This window comes from Octopus bimaculoides, chromosome 3, assembly GCF_046866305.1.
Source record: "Octopus bimaculoides isolate indiv1 chromosome 3, ASM4686630v1, whole genome shotgun sequence".
NCBI classification, from domain to species: domain Eukaryota; kingdom Metazoa; phylum Mollusca; class Cephalopoda; order Octopoda; family Octopodidae; genus Octopus; species Octopus bimaculoides.
The window spans coordinates 82,698,728-82,718,727 of NC_142930.1; the positions used below are offsets into that span (position 1 = coordinate 82,698,728).

Below are 20,000 nucleotides of genomic sequence, written 5' to 3' on the forward strand. Positions count from 1 at the left end.
ATTTCCTGTATATATATATACGTGTGTGTGTGTGTGTATAATATACGAGGGGGTGCTAAGAAGTTCCTGGCATTAAGTGTATCGCGATAGGTCTGGTTGGAGGCCCATCCTTCCGAATTGTTGTACAGGACTTAGTAAAACTGAAGGACCGCCACAATAAGTGTGTGAATCTGAGAGGAGAATATGTTGAATAAAATCATAATTAACTGATCCACCTGTATTTTTATTTTACCCAAAGCCACGAACGTTTCTGCACTCCCTCGTGTGTGTGTGTGTGTGTGTGTGTGTCTGCGTGTGAGAATGCGTGTGTGTTTGTGCGCGCGCTTATGATTATAGTTATAGTAGGAAGTTGCAAAATCCGTAGGATGTTGGTGAGTGTTTCGTGCATAACATTTATCAAACTGTCAATAATAAAGAAAATATACATGCTGTATATATACAATATGTATACAGTGTGAAATCAAAACCAATCACACTAAAGGCGGTACCCCGGCGAGGTCGCAGCTTCTGGTTGACTCCAGTGAAAAAAAAAAGTAAAGTTATATTAATGTATTTAGTTCCATTTATTTTGTTTGTATTACTAAACCGACATATCACGTTGAAAGCACCGGTTCTCGTCCGATCACCGAAGTTAAGCAGCATCGAGCCTAGTTAGTACTTAGATGGGTGACCGCTTGGGAACCCTAGGTGCTGTAATCATTAAGGCGGTGCTCCAGCATGGCAGCAGTCAAATGACTGAAACAAGTAAAAGAGTATATGCACACACACACACACACACACCCACAGTCAGAAACACACACGCGCATGCAGGCAGGCGCACGCACGGAAACACACTCACAGTCACGTGCGCACACGTAACTTACATCTCGTTTAATGGCAACGAAAATACGTTACTACATCATTTTATGTCGAAAGAAAAGCAGAGTTGTTGGTGATAAGGATATTGTGTTTGAATAGCTATTGGCAAAAAGATATATATATTTCATATATATATATGTGTGTGTATGTGCATAAAAAATATATATATTACTTTTTTAAAAAAATTATTTTACTTGTTTCAGTCATTTGACTGCGGCCATGCTGGACCACCGCCTTTAGTCGAGTAAATCGACCCCAGGACTTATTCTTTGTAAGCCTAGTACTTATTCTATCGGTCGGTTTTGCCGAAGCGCTAAGTTACAGGAACATAAACACACCATCATCGGTTGTCAAGCGATGGTTTGGGGGACAAACACAGACACACAGAGACACACACACATACACACACACATACACACACACACATATACATATATATACATATATACGACGGGCTTCTTTCAATTTCCGTCTACCAAATCCACTCACAAGGTTTTGGTCGGCCCGAGGCTATAGTAGAAGACACTTGCCCAAGGTGCCACGCAGTGGGAATGAACCCGGAACCATGTGGTTGGTAAGCAAGCTACTTACCACACAGCCACTCCTGTGCCTATATGTACATAAAATATATATATGTATATATAAAGGCAACTGTTGCACATGTTGAACTATATATATATAATTCAACAGTTAATCTTTTACCTCTTTTCATCTGTTTTCTCTCCTCATTTCTTTCTGCAGAATATTGTTGCTCGAAACGTCCATGACTCTTCCAATTTTTCCTGAGCATCTAACTAAGACACACTTACACATTGTTTGTTGTCCCCTCACCTGTCTGTTTTTTTTCTTTTTTTTTTTTTTTTTGTACAATTTTGAACCATATAAGTAAGTATGTATATATGTATGTATATGGTTCGTAATTGTGCATAGAATATAAGCATAATGACAGACAGGAGAGGGAACAGCAAGCAGATGTATTAGTTTGACGCTTAGCGTGGATGTGTGTGTGTGCGCGCGCGTGTGTGTGTATGCATGTATATATATGTATATATATATATATATATATATATATATATATATATATATATATATATATATATATATATATAAGAGTAATGCCCTATATAAAATGTATTGGTTTCCTAATAAGAAACCATTAATATTGTATATATATATATATATATATATATATATATATATATATATATATATATATATATATATATATATATATATATATATATATATATATATATATATATATATATATATATATATATCATATATATATATATATATATATATATATATATATATATATATATATATATATATTTGTCCTCATCTTGTTTGTTGTTTACACAACATTTCGGCTGATATACCCTCCAGCCTTCATCAGTTGTCTTGAGGAAATTTCGAATCTGGGTTCTCATTCCTAAGGTATTTTTCGGTATTATTATTATTATTATTATTATTATTATTATTATTATTATTATTATTATTATTATTATTATTATTATTATTATTATTATTATTATTATTCAGGTCACTGCCTGGAATCGAACTCGGAATCTTAGGGTTACAATGGTATGCGAATAAAAATCCAAATTCAGGGAATGGAGCAGGTAAAATCCACTGTTCTATATTTAAGAGATGGCGTAGTGGTTAAGAGCACGGGCTACTAATCCCAAGATTCCGGGTTCGATTCCTGGCAGTGACCTGAAAAATAATAATAACAATAATAATAATAATAATAATAATAATAATAATAATAATAATAATAATGATAATAATAATAATAATACCGAAAAATATCTTAGGAACGAGAACCCAGGTTCGAAATTTTCCCAAGAGAGCTGATAAAGGCTGGAGGGTATATCAGCCGAATCGTTGTGTTAATAACAAACAAGATGAGGACAAATATCCGTCAAATGTAAATAATGTAAATAATGTAGGTAATGTATATATATATATATATATATATATATATATACATAAAACAAGCGATTCAGACGACCACAAATCCCCAACGCCAGTTTTAATTGATAGAAAAGAGCCTCGTTTCTTGGTTAGTGATCACCTTGAATTCTCCTGATAAAATAATTTTAAAATCTTGAAAACGTTCAGACAAACTGACAGACACATAACAGTCACAAAACGCTAACGACAAAATCAACACCGGCAGGTTATTCACCTCACGTATGTATTCTACCTTTGGAGTTCTCAAGAATCACACAAACACATAACGCACGCACAATGCTCATAATCGCTCACATCACTTTACACACACAACGGGCACAAGCATGCAAACACACAGGCACACATACACACACACGGACACTCATACAACACAAACACACACACAAACGTACACTGACGTTAGTTACCAAACATAAATTTAGCAGGGTTTGATAGCGTTGACAATGATACCAATGAAGACGATAACGGTTACCAAAACGACGACGACGACGACGACGACGACCACCACCACCACCACCACCACCACTACTACTACTACTACTACTACTACTACTACTACTACTACTACTACCACTACCACTCTATCCAAAGTTCTCAGAAATGGAACTGCTATGGAATTGGTTTAGTTTTCCTGTTACTTTTTATATTTTGGTCGTTATTGTTGTTCGTTACATACATACACACACACACACACACACACACACACACACACACACATATATTCTTTTATTCTTTTATTCTTTTACTTGTTTCAGTCATTTGACTGCGGCCATGCTGGAGCACCGCCTTTAGTCGAATCAAATCGACCCCAGGACTTATTCTTTGTAAGCCTAGTACTTATTCTATCGATCTCTTTTTGCCGAACCGCTAAGTTACGGGGACCTAAGCACACCAGCATCGGTTGTCAAGCGATGTTGGTGGGGACGAACACAGATACACAACATATACACACATACATATATATATATACATATATACGACGGGCTTCTTTCAGTTTCCGTCTACCAAATCCACTCACAAGGCTTTGGTCGGCCCGAGGCTATAGTAGAAGACACTTGCCCAAGGTGCCACGCAGTGGGACTGAACCCAGAACCATGTGGTTCGTAAGCAAGCTACTTACCACACGTGTGTGTGTGTGTGTGTGTGTGTGTGTGAAACCTGACCTAAAAACCCATATTGATCCAAATTGTTCCACCCGTGACCATTTCCTCTCCCTCCTGTACAGCGTGTCCTCTCTGTAATGCGAGGTAGATTTGGCTGGTAATTAGTTACATACAAGGCAAACGGCTACATAGAAGCCCCGACCCTTCTGACCTCTACTTTCTCTTCTTATTTATTTATTTACTTATCTATTTTTTGTTTTTTACTTGTTCCAGTCATTGGGTTGTGGCCATGCTGGGGTACCACCTTGAAGGGTTTTGTCGAACAGTTCGCTTGACTCCAATATCTTTTTTTTTTCTTTGAAGCCTGGTATTACGAACGGCTAAGTTACAGGTACATAAACAAGCCAAGACCGGTTGTGAAGCAGTGGTGGGGGACATGCACTAACATAAAGACACATACTCGCACATGCATGCATACGTACATACATACATGCATACATACATACATGCATACTTACATATATATATATATATATATATATATATATATATATACATATGTATATGTTTGTGGATCTGTGTTTGTCTCCCCACCATCACTTGACAACCGATGTTAGTCTGTTTACGTCCCCGTAACTTAGCCGTTCGGCAAAAGAGACCGATAGAACAAGTACTAGGCTTACAAAGAATAAGTCTCGGGTCGACTTCTTCGACTAAAAAAAACCTTTGAGGCAGTACTCCAGCATGGCCGCAGTCAAATGACTGACACAAGTAAAAGAATAAAAGAATATATATATATTTATAAACACACACATACACACACACACACACACACACACACATATATATATATATATATATATATATATATATATATATATATATATATATATATATAAAGGCGTGCTTAGCGGTATTTCGTCTGTCCTTACGTTCCGAGTTCAAATTCTGCCGAGGTCGACTTTATCTTTCAACTTTTCGGTGTCGATAAATTAAGTACGAGTTGTGTAAGAAAAGAATATATATATGCATGCATGCATACGACGAGCTTCTTTCAGTTTCTATCTACCAAATTCGATCAATAGGCATTCGTTGGCCCGTGGCTATAATAGAATGCACTTCCACAAGGTGCACCAAGGGACCACAAAACACGGAACCATGTAGTTGGCAATCAAACTTCTTACCATACATTTATTTATCTATTCATTTACTTATTTATTTATTGATTGCTTAAATGCGATGTAAGTTATTAATTGAGATTTAAATAATTAATTTCGAAACATGAGTGGGATATATTTTGTAATTCTGAGATGTCAAGTTCGAAAAAAATGTTTAAAAATGTATATAAAAGAGAAAGTGCTTCCCCAGAATTATAGGCAGAGTATGTGTAATTGACTTATTAACACAACACACACACACACACACACACACGCACACACACACACACACACACACACACGCACACACACACACACACACACACACACACACACACACACACACACATCTTTCGTTGAACAGGGTATTTTGTCTTCAGTATTATCTGGCACAATAAATTTGACTGTTGCTTTACTGATTAGTAATTGTAGTAGTAGAAGTGGTAGTAGTAGTAGTAATAGTAGTAGTAGTAGTAGTAGTAGTAGTAGTAATAGTAGTAGTAGTAGTAGGAGGAGGAGGAGGAGGAGGAGGAATATGGCGACGATGGGGACAACAGGGTGGAGCAGTAGTTGTGGATGTGACGGTGATGGTAGTTGTTTTGTTGCTGTTTAGTGGTAGTGGTAGCGGTAGTAGTGAATGATAGTTTCGTTATTGTTGTTGCTGTTGTTGCAGTTGCTATCTTAGTGATAGTGGATGTATTGTGGTAGTTGTCTAAATCACTCTGATTCAGTTCCACCTCGTGGCACCTTGGGCAAGTGTCTTCCACTACAGACCCGGGCTGACCAAAGCCGCGATAGTAGATTTGGTACACACACACACACACACGCACACATCTACTCCCACATATACATACATGTATGTATATATATATATGTATGTCTTTGTGTTTGTGTTTGTCCCCTCCAACGTTCGACAACTGGCGTTAGTTTGCTTTCGATCCCGTAACTTGTCGATTCGGTAAAAGAGAAAATAAAATAAACATGACACAAGAAAAAAGAAAGAACATAAGCACTGAGGCGATTTGTTCGACAAAACCTTTCAACGTGATGCTCCAGAATAGCCGTAGTCCAATGATTGAAACAAGTAAAAGGTAAAAGATAAAGATCCAGTCCCAGACAAGTGTGAGTCGGTAGCAAGTACCAAGCTTTCGCTAATTATTTTAGGTGCCTCTGTAGTCACGTGCAGATAGTGTCACCTTGAGCTAGTGGAAAATTGATGTGACAGTTGATGGGAGAAAGAACCGCTCCAGTAGTCCGCTGATACTGATTTGCATTTGAGGAGACTAGAGCAATAGGAAATAAAGCGCCTTGCTCAAGGACACAACATACCACTCGGACCAAGAATTGAACCTGCAGTTTTACGATCGTGAGCCCACCACTCTAGCCAATATATACAATGTAGCATACTTAATACATAACTATTGTTGCTGTTCATTTTTTTTTATCACCAGATAAGTTTTGCTCGAGTCCTGCTTGTTCAGAGCTCACCAAAGGCTTTTCAACCGTGAACAACTATATTATTTAAGTGGCACACCGTCAGTTACGACGACGGGGGTTTCCGTTGATCCGATCAACGGAACAGCCTACTCGTCAAATTAACCTGCAAATGGCTGAGCACTCTACAGACATGAGTACCCTTAATGTAGCTCTCAGGGAGATTCAGCGTGACACGGAATGTAACAAGGCTGGCCTTTTGAATTAGAGGTACTACTCATTTTTGCCAGCTGAGTGGATATGATTTATTCAAGACTACATTCTACATTGTCTACTTCATTTTTAAGTTGATAGCAATGTAATCTAAGCGAGATTGGATGCCGTTTATAGCGGAGATCCATTACTGTATTAGGTTTAGTAATGAAAATAACTTGAATCAGTTTTGCGAGGATCCATTTAAAACGTATTTGTATTCAGTGTCCCATCGTAATGCACTACTATATGACGGCGAGTCGGCAAAATCATTAGTGTGTCGGTAAGAATTCTCTGTGGTATGCATGTTGGGTCTTTGTATCCTGAATACTAATTCCATCGAGGTCAACTTTGCTTTTCATCCTGGGGAGCGGTTTCCCACCTCTAACTATTTCTTTTTCATTCTGGAAGAATCAACTGTCTTTAGCTCTGGAGGGTTACGGGCTGCTCCAGGTTTAAAAAGTATTCGAGGCAAACCGTATGTCACAACGGAGGTCCTACGATTTCATGTGGAGGTAAGCCCCCAATCACCACTACAGTTAGTACATACATACAGGGGTTGGACAAAATAATGGAAACACCTTAAAATTTCGAACAAATTTATTCTGATATAGGGTAGGACCGCCTTTGGCAGTAATTACAGCTTGAATTCTACGAGGTATGGACTCGTACAAAGTTTGAGTTGTTTCCAAAGGAATTTTTGTGTCCATTCTTCAGCTAAAACAGTCTCCAGTTCTTGTAGTGATGATGGTGGAGGATATCGACTCCTTACTTGTTTTTCTAAAATGCACCATAAATGTTCAATAATATTGAGATCTGCGAACTGTAGTGGCCAGATAAGATGTTCAACTTCACTAGAATGTTCCGTATGCCATTCAGTAACAACTTTAGCTGTGTGAATTGGTGCATTACCATCCTGAAGGATTGCGTTTCTCTCCAGAAATAGTTCCGCAACCATAGGATGAATTTGATCAGGTAAAATGCTTAAATAGTCTTGACTATTAATTCTGCCATGAAGAGAAACCATTGGGCCGGCGGATTTCCAAGATATAGCCCCTATCTCGATCGTATAAAACAGGGTAGAGATATATCATCTACATAGTCTGTACCTAGTTTCCAATGGAAGATGAGCAGAAATTCTCCATTAAGGTTATTTTTTTTGAGGAATCAATACTGTTATTCATAATTTCACGCCAAAATAGATGACAACGCTCCATCCCAAAACGAGTCATTGTGGGGAAATCGTATGTGGTCTCTCGATCTGTTAAAAAATCAAATCATTCCCAAGTTGCATCCAGCTGTATTAGAAAACAGACACATTGGACAGTACAGTCTGGAGTACAGGATAGAATAATGGATGAAAACCCTTTCCGAGCCTTATACACTCATGGGGCCAGTTTACCGGTTTCCATGGCGTACATATTCCCCACCTGAATGGGACGCCGGTCCATCGCAGAATCTGGAGTATACTATTCTTGAAAACATCCTGAAATGGGAAGGTCGTCTTTGATATGTTTTTGTTGACATCTCAGCTCAATTATTTTTCTTGAGAATGGAAACTATAGTGAAGACGAGACTGTCACTGCACACTAACATCAATCCTTGTACCAGTCGTGAGCATCTTGGGCTCCGTCAGTTTTCTTCAAGGCGGAACATTGCAGCTAAGCAGCATCGTCATCTTCCCCTCACCGACGCTGTCACTCTTCGGGTCTCACTCCCGATGCTCTAACGGTCTACAGTCGCTGCTGATCTCTGTCCTCTGTCATAAGCAGGTTTGTTGCAGATTTGAGGCCTGTTCTGGCCTACCAGGATTTTCTTTGAGTGTCTCGTATCAGATTTACGTCAATGATAAGAGAATCTATGAGATACTCAGCCACTCAGCTGGTAACTCAACTGGTTGAGCGACAAAATGCTCATCGTCGAATGACGGAAATTCACCAATATAAGTGTATATATGTGTGTTGGGTGTATGGAGGGGTCTTTATATACATATATATGTATATATATACATGATATATAAAAGCGTATATATATATATACATATGTGTACAGACACAAACACATACATGTATGAACATATACATGGGCATCTGTATATACATATATACACATATACTTATGCATATGTATACATATATGAAAATGAATAACATTACTGTATATATACACATATACATAAATATGCGTGTATATGTGTGTGTGTGTGTACACGCATAAGCACACACACATACGTGTTTGTGAGTGTATATGTATGTATCAACGTAGAAATTGTTCTTCCCAACCTTTCCCCTTCTATCTACGTATTTATATCGCGGTATATCTCGTTTTACATCTTGTATATATATTCTCTTTCAAAGTGCCCTTCATTATTATTCTCTCCATCTACCTCTATTTATCTATATAGACACACACACACACACACACACACACACACACACACACACACACACACACACACACACACATACGCACACAAACACTGGAACATATCTACGTATACACACATAATTATCCCATAAGCAGTTCCAATCCTAACATCTCTTTTATGGTTCTATCGCCCCATTGCTCATCTATAATATACGATGGCAATTTAAAAGAATTATCCACTGTAATGGTAAATTAGCAATAAACAAGGCTATACAATGAAAAGGTGCGTGCATATTTCACACGTACACTCACATACACACGTACACACACACATACAATCTCGCTATACATATCTATATATAAATGATATAGTATATATTAATGCATACATATATATATCAATTTATATATTTATATATGTTTGTATATGTGTATATATATATATATATATATATATCGATATACACACATGTATATGCATATATATACATTTATGTATCTGTGCATATATACATACATACATACATACATATATATATATAAATATATATATTGGTGTAGGGGCATTTCTTTATTTCTTCTCCGTTTGGGTTCTTTTTATGGTGCTTACGCTGTATTGCCATTCCTTACTCCATTTCCCCCTATCATCTCCCTTATATTACTATCATCATCATTATTATTATTATTATTATTATTATTATTATTATTATTATTATTGCTGCTGTTCTTCTTCTTCTTCTTCCTCTTCTTCTTCCATTTCTTCTTCCATTTCCTCTTGCTGCTGCTGCTGCCGCTGCTACCGCTGCTACCGCTGCAGTCGTTGTCGTTGTCATTTTGTACTCCCACAATCTTCCACATTATCCACCATTTCAACATTTCTTCTTTTCCTCGCTTTCTTCCCGTTCGATCTTTTCAATACCGTAGTTATTGGTGCTATCTATTTATTCATTTAGTTATCTACTTCTATATTTATTTACTTATTTATTTATTATCACCATTATTGTTGTTGTCGTTTGGAGTTCGTAGTTACTCTACTTACCATAATGAGCGAATCGTATTTCATTTATCTTATTCCTTTTTTCTAGTAGTTAGTATGGATTCCACCCCGCATCCCATCCTATAACTCCTTCTACACTTCCCCAGCTTCCATTTGGTTCCGTTTCTGTCATCTCTTTCTTTTCTTTTCTTTTTTTTCTTCTTTTTTTTTTGGTCACTGCCTTTCTTTCCATTGTTTTATATTTTGTTTTGTTTTCGTATTTTGTTTTTGAATGTATTTCTTTGGAAATGTCTTTATAACCGTATATGCTTGCTTATGGTATTCGTACGATCACCATCACCACCACCGCCACCAGCATCAGCACCACCAGCACCACAAGCACCACCAGCGCCACCACTACCACCACCGCAGCCACCACCACCACCACCACCACCACTACTACCACCACCACCACCACCACCACCACCAACAACAACAACAACAACGACGACCGCAACATAACATCATTGTCATCAACAGAATCATCATCATCCACAGTAACAACAGAAGCGGAATATAAACTAATGAAGGAATCGCTACGAGACCGTACAACCTGTTAGAAATAGAAACCAAATCTTATATCATTTGCCACCGTCTTAGCAAAGGAAGTATTAGATAATGAAGTCTGAGTTTTCTGCACATGGGAAAATATAATGGGATTGTCACAGTTCGAACTTCCTTAAATCATAGATATAGCTAGGATATGAATGGATGGTTATTTGACTGATATTTCTAGCGTGTCAAGTCATCCAGTTGAAGTTCCTTCACCGACTTATTATAAGTGTGATTTACTGATATGCAATATTTGGTACCGGCGGTTCTCTAAGGTCTGAGCTCAAATCTCTCCAAGTCTGGGGTTACCTTTTATCTTTTCGAGGAGGTCGATACAAAATAAAGCACCAGATAAGCACTGAGATTGCCGCCTCCTCTTCCTCCTCCTCCTCCTCCTCTTCCTCCTCCTCCTCCTCCTCCGCCTCCTCCTCCTCCTCCTCCTCCTCCCGGTCTTTGTTTAGTCCTCAAAGACATCGGTCATGGGCTAACTGTGGGTCGTGGGCTGCATGTAGCCCGCAGTACCTTCTGAATGGCATGCCGTTAAATTAAATTAGCCTGGATATATATATATATTTTTAGTAGTGCAGCCTACCTGATGATGAGCCATTATCTCATGCGGCCCACTTCTTGAAAAAATTCCTCATACCAGCTCAACAGTCCTTTACCGGTGTCTGTAACAGTATCAATGTCCTGTCGAATATTTTGGAATTAAAAGAAAGAAATTTTAATGAATCACAATTCCTCAGATGGAGAAAGCGAAATGGCGTGAAAGGATATAAACTCTTCAAGTCAAATCGAAGCCCCTCCACCGCAGGCTACATATTTCATAGGAAAACTATAGTCGATCAAATTGAGTACATTCTGAGTACCAGTCAAGTACTTTATTTTATCGACTTCGGAAATGATGAAAGACGAAGTCGACTTCAGCGTAATTCGAAATCAGAACGTAAAGTTGGCTAAACTCTATGCTACAACACTTAATTTTTCCCTAATGCTTTGTCGATTCTGTCAGTTACCGTCTGCAATAATGATTACAGAAACAGAACAAGAAGAAGAAGAACAACAACAATAATAAAAGCAAGAAGATGGACGACAAAAAGATAAAAGTGAAAAATAGAAAGTTATAAAGTGTTTGAGGTAATGATTTGAAAGACATCAACATTGACAATAACAGCCACCAACGCCACTACCACCACCAACACCACAACCAAAGAATAAGTATTTAAGAGATTAATATACAACGACAACAACAAAAAAACCCTTTAAAAAATGGGTTAAATGCACTTTGCTCTTTAGTAGTAATAGCAACAAAAAGCACAACAGCAACAGTATGAGCAATAATAGCAATAACTTTAATATATAATATAGATAAAGACATAGATGGTATGGATAACATGGCGGCCATGACGTGGAGTGTGGTGGTGCAACAAAGCAGCAGCAAGAGGTAAAGGTATACAGGGAGATATATATTATATATATTGATTTTATATACTCACATAAATACATAGACATACGTATGTATGTATATGTGCATTTGTGTGAGCGCTGTATATGCATATATATATATGTATATATATATATATATATATATATATATATATATATATATATATATATATATATATATATATATATATATATATAAATACACATTTATATACATATATACATACACATATATATACATATATTTATCTATATATATTTATACTTGTGTGTGTGTATATATATATATATATATATATATATATATATATATATATATATATATATATATATACACACATATATACATATATTTATGTATATCTATATCTATATATATATATATATATATATATATATATATATATATACATATATTCATCTATATATATTTATGCTTGTATATATACGTACATAGATCAGAAAGTTGTTAAAAGACATAGATACAATATATACGAAGAGGTTGCTGCGGAAGACGGGGTGTGCAATAGTGTATGTGCGTTTAGGGAAGGGATGTTTGGTGAAGGGTAGAAGCTATTAACTGGAAAGATAAGGCATTAATGGCCCCATTAACAGTGAGATAGCATGACTACCTTGGGGATAGAACCAGTGAAGGTTTCAAGCCATTTGAAAAAGAGTATATGGCGTTAGGTATTTTATTTACGCTCATGGAACAGGCACTTGTTCGCTGATTGACGGGGGGCATGTGTTTGTAGCCGTATACACACGCACAATCATAGACATACACACAGACACACACACACTCATGTACATATAGCGTCTATAATTATTCTGTGGGTATATATATATATTTATATATATATATGTATATATATATATATATATATATATATATATATATATATATATATATATATATATATATATATATATATATATATACATGCAATATATATATATTATATACACACGCACACACACATTTACGCATGCATATTCATATATTTATGTATATATATATATATATATATATATATATATATATATATATATATATATATATATATATATATATATATATTTCGTTATACATATAAATATGTGTATGTTATTATATATATATATATATATATATATATATATATATATATATATGTAGGTGTTTGTACATTCATTCATACACCCACATATGTCATATATGAGTGTGTGTGTGTAGATATAGATGGTGGTTATATGGCTGTATATATATACGATCATATCTATGTATTAGTATATGTATATACGTTACGCATCTTATATCTATTATACATAAATAATGAACGAATGCGTCCTTTATGCATTTTCATATAAATATACGACAACGATTTACACACACACACATACACATACACACACACACACACACACACACACACACACACACACACGTACAGAATTCTGTTTCAGCTATATAGCTTCTTTCAGTTGCATGTAATATATTCAAGAAATATATGCACAATGATATATATATAATATGGAAAGAAAGAACATAGATAAATTTACATCCAAACACATGTGTTTGTATGCGTGTTGGGGGGGGGGGGATTTCTTTACGTGCACACATTCAGAAACGCACGCGTGCACACACACACACACACACACAAACACATACACACGCACGTACACTCATACACCCTAATTTACGTTATTTACACGTCAGTAAAATGGCAGTAATCTTCGTATGCGGAGACTTATAAAGTCTATGGCATATACTGTTGAATATCTCTCATTGTAATATCCATATAATATCCTGGTGATAACGATGGTGATGATAAGGAGACAGTGGATAGTGACGTTTCAAGTGAGTCCGTGAGAGAGACATAGGTAGATAGATATATATATAGATAGATAGATAGATAGATAGATAGATAGATAGATAGATAGATAGATAGATAGATAGATAGATAGATAGAGAAATCAATGACTATTTTCATTGACTGATTATCTATCAATCTATCTATCTATTTGTCTGTCTGTCATTGATTGTCGAAAATGTTGAGTGGCTGTGTGGTAAGTAGGTTGCTTACCAACCACATGCTTCCGGGTTCATTCCCACTGCGTGGCACCTTGGGCAAGTGTCTTCTACTATAGCCTCGAGCCGACCAAAGCCTTGTGAGTGGATTTCGTAGACGGAAACTGAATGTATGTAAGTGTATGTGTGTCTGTGTTTGTCCCCCCAACATCGCTTGACAACCGATGCTGGTGTGTTTACGTCCCCGTAAATTAGCGGTTCGGCAATAGAGACCGATAGAATAAGTACTAGGCATCCAAAGAATAAGTCCTGGGGTCGATTTACTCGACTAAAGGCGGTGCTCCAGCATGGCCACAGTCAAATTACTGAAACAAGTAAAAGAGTAAAAGAGTAAAGAGTATACACTGATATACACCCCCCCCACACACACACACACACATACACACATGTACATATATAGACACATACTGAGTGGGGAGGGAAGAGAGACGTACAGACTGACAGAGAGACAGGTAGATACACAGATTATTAGATACATACACAAACTGCTAGTCTTTTAGATTATTTACTTTTAAAGTCTTAATTGGTTTTACAGATTTTTTCTGACTTTCAAAAGTTAAGTGAGATAGAAAGACGTGGGGCAATGCTACAACTGTTTTGCTTCTGAGTGGAGTTCGAAAATTCTCTGGTTTCTATAGAGAGAATATGGTTTAAATTAGTATCTGTTCAAGATACATTTTGATTGGCAGAGCATGATCACGTGATAATATAGAGATATTTGTTTATTTATTTAACCATATAACAGTCTGTAGGCGATATAAGAATAAATGCAATTTTATATTACAGTTCCTACGCGCGTTTCAACATTTTGGTTGTTTGGAGCCCAGCAAAAGGTTTTCCAGGGGTATTTAGATGCTCAATCACACCAGATCATCATGAAACACTTGTTGCATTAAGTTGCACATGTATATATTTATATCATTTAATAGACATTATTTACAAAAGAGTTACTAATAGTTTCAGGCTTTAGAAATACAATAACGTGGCAAATTTATACAAATGCCATGTGTCCCCAAGCAATCTTACAGGCTCAATGTATACTGTTAAACGTATTTAAAAACCAGGACGCTGGTCTATGAGAAAATATAATAGAGGTGGCGGAAAACGAGAAGAAAAAAACGCGAATAAGGTAGATGCAAAAAATGGAACGAGAAAAAATATTGCGAAGAAGGTCGATGCAAAGAGTGGAACAAGAAGAAAGAAAAGAAAAGTTAGAAAACTAAGATCTTTGTTCTCTTTGAAGAAATCATAATTAACCTAGATGATGTAGAATAATATAAAAGAAAGGAGACCAAAAATGTGTGAGAATGCTAGCAGATAGATATATATGTCGGTAGATCAGTGTATAGCTAGATATATAGAGAGAAAAATAGAGAAATATACTGATAGCTAGACAGGTACACACACACACACACACACACACACACACACACACACACACACACACACACACACACACACACACACACACACACACACACACACTCACACACATGCACGTATGTGTGTGTGCATGTGTGTGTGTGTGTGTGTGTGCATGTATTATATCTATGTATATGTATGCATGTAGCTAGACGGATACTTCGTGTATAACTGCATCATTATTCGCTTTCATTAACACACTCTTTCCTTCTCTACTTACAGCCTTCTGAAAATTCTCCTCTTTCATCTTTCCGCCTGATCGCTCCTGTTCCACTAATTATTTTATCTTCAAATATTTATACTAAACTGCAATCAACTACTTTCATTTACTGCTATCACCATCTAGTCGCCGTTATTACCTTACTGTTATTCTTTTATTCTTTCACTTGTTTCCGTCATTTGACTGCGGCCATGCTGGAGCGCCGCCTTGAAGGGTTTTAGTCCAACAAATCGCTTCCAGGATTTTTTAAAAAGCCTAGTACTTATTCTATCGGTATCTTTTGCTGAACCGCTAAGTTACAGAGACGTAAACACACCAACACCGGTTGTCGAGCGAAGGGTAGGGAGACAAACACAGGCACAAAGACACACATACACGCGCACATAGTTGTATCTATCTATCTATTTATCTATCTATCTATCTATCTATCTCTCTCTATATATATATACTTGGTAATGGCTGCGTGGCGTTTAATTAAATAATAAATAGTAAATGATATATGGTATATATATATAGTTGAAATTTATAGAGAAACAAAAGACGAGACAGGTGTATGAACAACAAGCAAGTGTATTAGTTTAACGTTTCTTCCACGGTCTTCTTTCAGTTTCCATCTGCCAAATCCACTTACAAGGCTTTGATCGGCCCGAGGCTATATAGTAGAAAAAATTTGCCCAAGGTGCCATTTGGTGGGACTGAACCTGGAACCATATGGCTGGGAAGCAAGCTTCTTACCACTCAGTCACAAAATAAATAACACTTTCTACATATGGTACAGGCATGACTGTGCCGTTATGAAGCTCGTTTTGCAACCACGTGGTGTCAGGTTCAATTCCACCGCAAGGTAACCTTAGGACAGTGCCTGAGGCCACGAGCGAAATTGATAAAAAGAAACTGTATACATACATAAATATATATATATATATATATATATATACACGACGGGTTTCGTCACAGACTCCATCTTGTTACGCTGTGGGATTGAACCGAAAACCACGTGGTTGCCAAATGAGCTTCTTAATCACGCAGCTACATCTATGATCGGGTAAACATAAAGAAAAAAAAACAAGTAAATAGTTACTGTGAAAGAGAAAGAGAATAAAACAGAGTGAGTGAAATACAGATAGGAAAAGAGAGAAGGTGAGAGAGAGGGGTGATAGGGAGGAGTGAGAGAGAGGGAGTGAGAGAGAGGGAGTGAGAGAGGGTGTGAGAGAGGGAGTGAGAGAGAGGGTGAGGAGGGAGGAAGTGAGAGACGCAGAAATGGACAGAGAAGCGGAAATGAGACAGAAACCGGGACAAGAGTTTATTGAGCAGAAATACAAATTGAGAGAGATATTGACGAAGAAGATTGAGAGAAAAAAGGGAAGCGAGAAAGAGCGAGAAAACACAGCAAACTGAAACAGAGAAACAAATAGATATTTGGACATCTTGAGACATAGGTGAAAACTAAAAGAGTGAGGAGGAGGGAGGGAGAGAAAGAGAGAGAGAATGAAGGGATAGGAATGTAAAATAAAAAGAGTAAAAAGGAGAGAGGTTGTGTATGTGTTTGTGCATTTGTTTGGAACAGGGGTTCCCAACCATTTAAAAAAAATCTATGGATCCCTTTCATGTCTATTTTATTCTGGCGGACGCCCCCATAACCATTCGATGTTTAAAAACTAGTTTTATGGATACTTCTTTTAAAATTCCTATTCTGCGATTTACACGTTAGCTACGCTGGTTGAACTATGTAAAATGTTACAGAAAGGAACCTAGCTGTTTCTTGCAATACATAACAATATATACAACAAACGCAAATTTTTTCAGGGCCCCTTAAAATACTATCGTTGATCCCAAATTTACTATTTTGTTGCACGCCTCCCCACCCTCCAATCTTATATGGACCCTCAGGGGCTATATGGTACTCGGTTAAGAACCACTGGTATTGAACAATGTGAATTTCTAACCGTACAAGAAAGAAGTGAACGAGTTCGGTTGTCTGTGTGGAACTGAACGCACTGATATGCAAAATGATGAACGTTCACATGTGTATTGGTAGTTGTTTATGAATGTAATTCTATTGGTGTGTGTGTGTGTTTATGTGTGTGTGTGTGTGTGTGTGTGTGTGTGTGTGTGTGCATGTGTTGCGCGCGCTCACGCATTATATGTACATACATATCCACACGTGTGCATACATGTTTCATGTATGTTATTTAGATTTTATATCTGGTAAAATGTCAATGTGATTATGTATATGTACTTATGTGTGTGTGTGTGTTTGTGCATATATATATATATATATATATATATATATATATATATACACATGCATATTCTATTATATTCATACTAATATATTTATATCCATTTTATGCGTAATGTATGTGTAGATATTTATGTGTAGAATTTATGCTGGTCACTAACGAAATGTATGTATGTATGCATGTTTTCTTCAGGTTTAAAATCTTTGCAGAATTAAATAAATTTTTCTCATTTTACTCTTACTTTTCTCTCTCTCCCCTTCTCCACTATCTCCAGATATTTCATTTTATTTCTTTGTAATTTAAAGAAATCCATTTCAATTTTATCTAACTTAATATTCTGGAATTTTCGTATTTTATTTATCTTAGATAACAAATATTCTCAAATAGAAAAAAATTGCTGTGAAATTTTACAATTCTGGTTTGCTTTTTAATATTCATTTAATTTTGCTTTCTGTCATAAGTTGATTTTTTTTATATTAGGAAGTTTGGAAACTTTTTTTTTACTATTATTTTCCAGTTTCCACACTTGTTTTAAATTTTCATTGCCAGTAAAACTGTTTCTATAATTCAGACATTTGAAAAATGCCAAATAATAATGTAACCATCAGTATTACCACAGTGACAATGGCGGTAATTACAACAACGATAGCAATAACAACAACGAGAACAATGATTTCTAATTTAAACTCAAGAGTAGCTGATTTGAGGGGAGGGGATCAAGCTATATCATGGACGTCAGTACTTGACTGGTACTTTATTTACTGTCCCCCAAGTAATAGAAGTCAAAGTTGATCTCGGAGAGATTTGAACCCAAAACGTAAAGTGCCGGAACAAACATTGCAAGTAATTTTTCCGACACTCTAACAATTGTGCCAGGTCTCCACCTCAACTCTTTGAATGCAGAAAGCGGATAGATCCGGTCAGTATTTTACCGTTAACTGCGGAAAGCGGTTTTATCTCGTGGTTTTGAAAACAAAAATTTCCTTTTGCTACGAGAAGCGGGGAGACCCCTGGCGACACTTTCTACAAAAGACAATTTTTCAGATTTTCTTAACTTTTTTCACATATTTCATCAAACATCTCTTTGCACAATTAAATGCTTTTAGCGATGGTATGAAAATCGTACCTGCAGGGGAAACTGAAAAGGCATGCCAGAAGCAGAAACGTATCAAGTCTTATTTTTTTATGGATAATTGACATCTTTACGAGAATGAACAAGAAAGTCTAATTACGCAGTCAAAGTGTTAAACAACAGCTAAAGCGATAACAATAGGAATTGCTTAGAAAGAGGAACGATGCCAGAATATTTAGAATTCAGAAAAGTGGAGAGGTGAGGAAATAGGATTAGAGAATGATATAAACGATTTAATCAGCCTCGGTATTTGACTGGTACTTATTTTATCGGCCGCTGAAGAATCGAACTTATTAAAAAAGAACTATTATATCCCAAAGTGTAAGTGAATGTAAAAATAAAGGTGCAAAACTGAAGGAAGGAAGGGGTGATGTCAAACTTGGTAGTGGGATGATGAAAATTGTACGCTGAAAAAATAAATCAAACAGCGTTTCAACTGTGTGTGAATATTTGTGTGTATATGTAAAAGGGGGACATGTGCGTCTTTATGTTTGTTTACTATCATTGCTTGATAACTGGTGCTGGTTTGTTTATGTCCCGTAGCAGCTGCTCGGTAAAAGCGACCGATAAAATAAATACCATGCTTAGAAAATAAGTACTGGGGCAATTTGTTCGACTAAACCCTCCAATGCAGTGTTTCGACATGACTGCAGTCAGAAGACTGAAACAAGTAAAAGAATATAAAAGAAGGTATACAACAATAATTGAGTGTCAGAAAGCAATATAA

At 36.4% G+C, this 20,000-nt stretch overlaps 1 protein-coding gene and 1 pseudogene across 1 annotated transcript in view; both read left to right on the forward strand.

The window, feature by feature from the left end:
- The window catches only part of LOC106867491 (uncharacterized), a 196,730-nt gene that overhangs the window by 139,542 nt on the left and 37,188 nt on the right, over nt 1-20,000 (forward strand). The window lies entirely within an intron of this gene.
- On the forward strand, nt 581-699 carry LOC128247486 (5S ribosomal RNA; annotated as a pseudogene).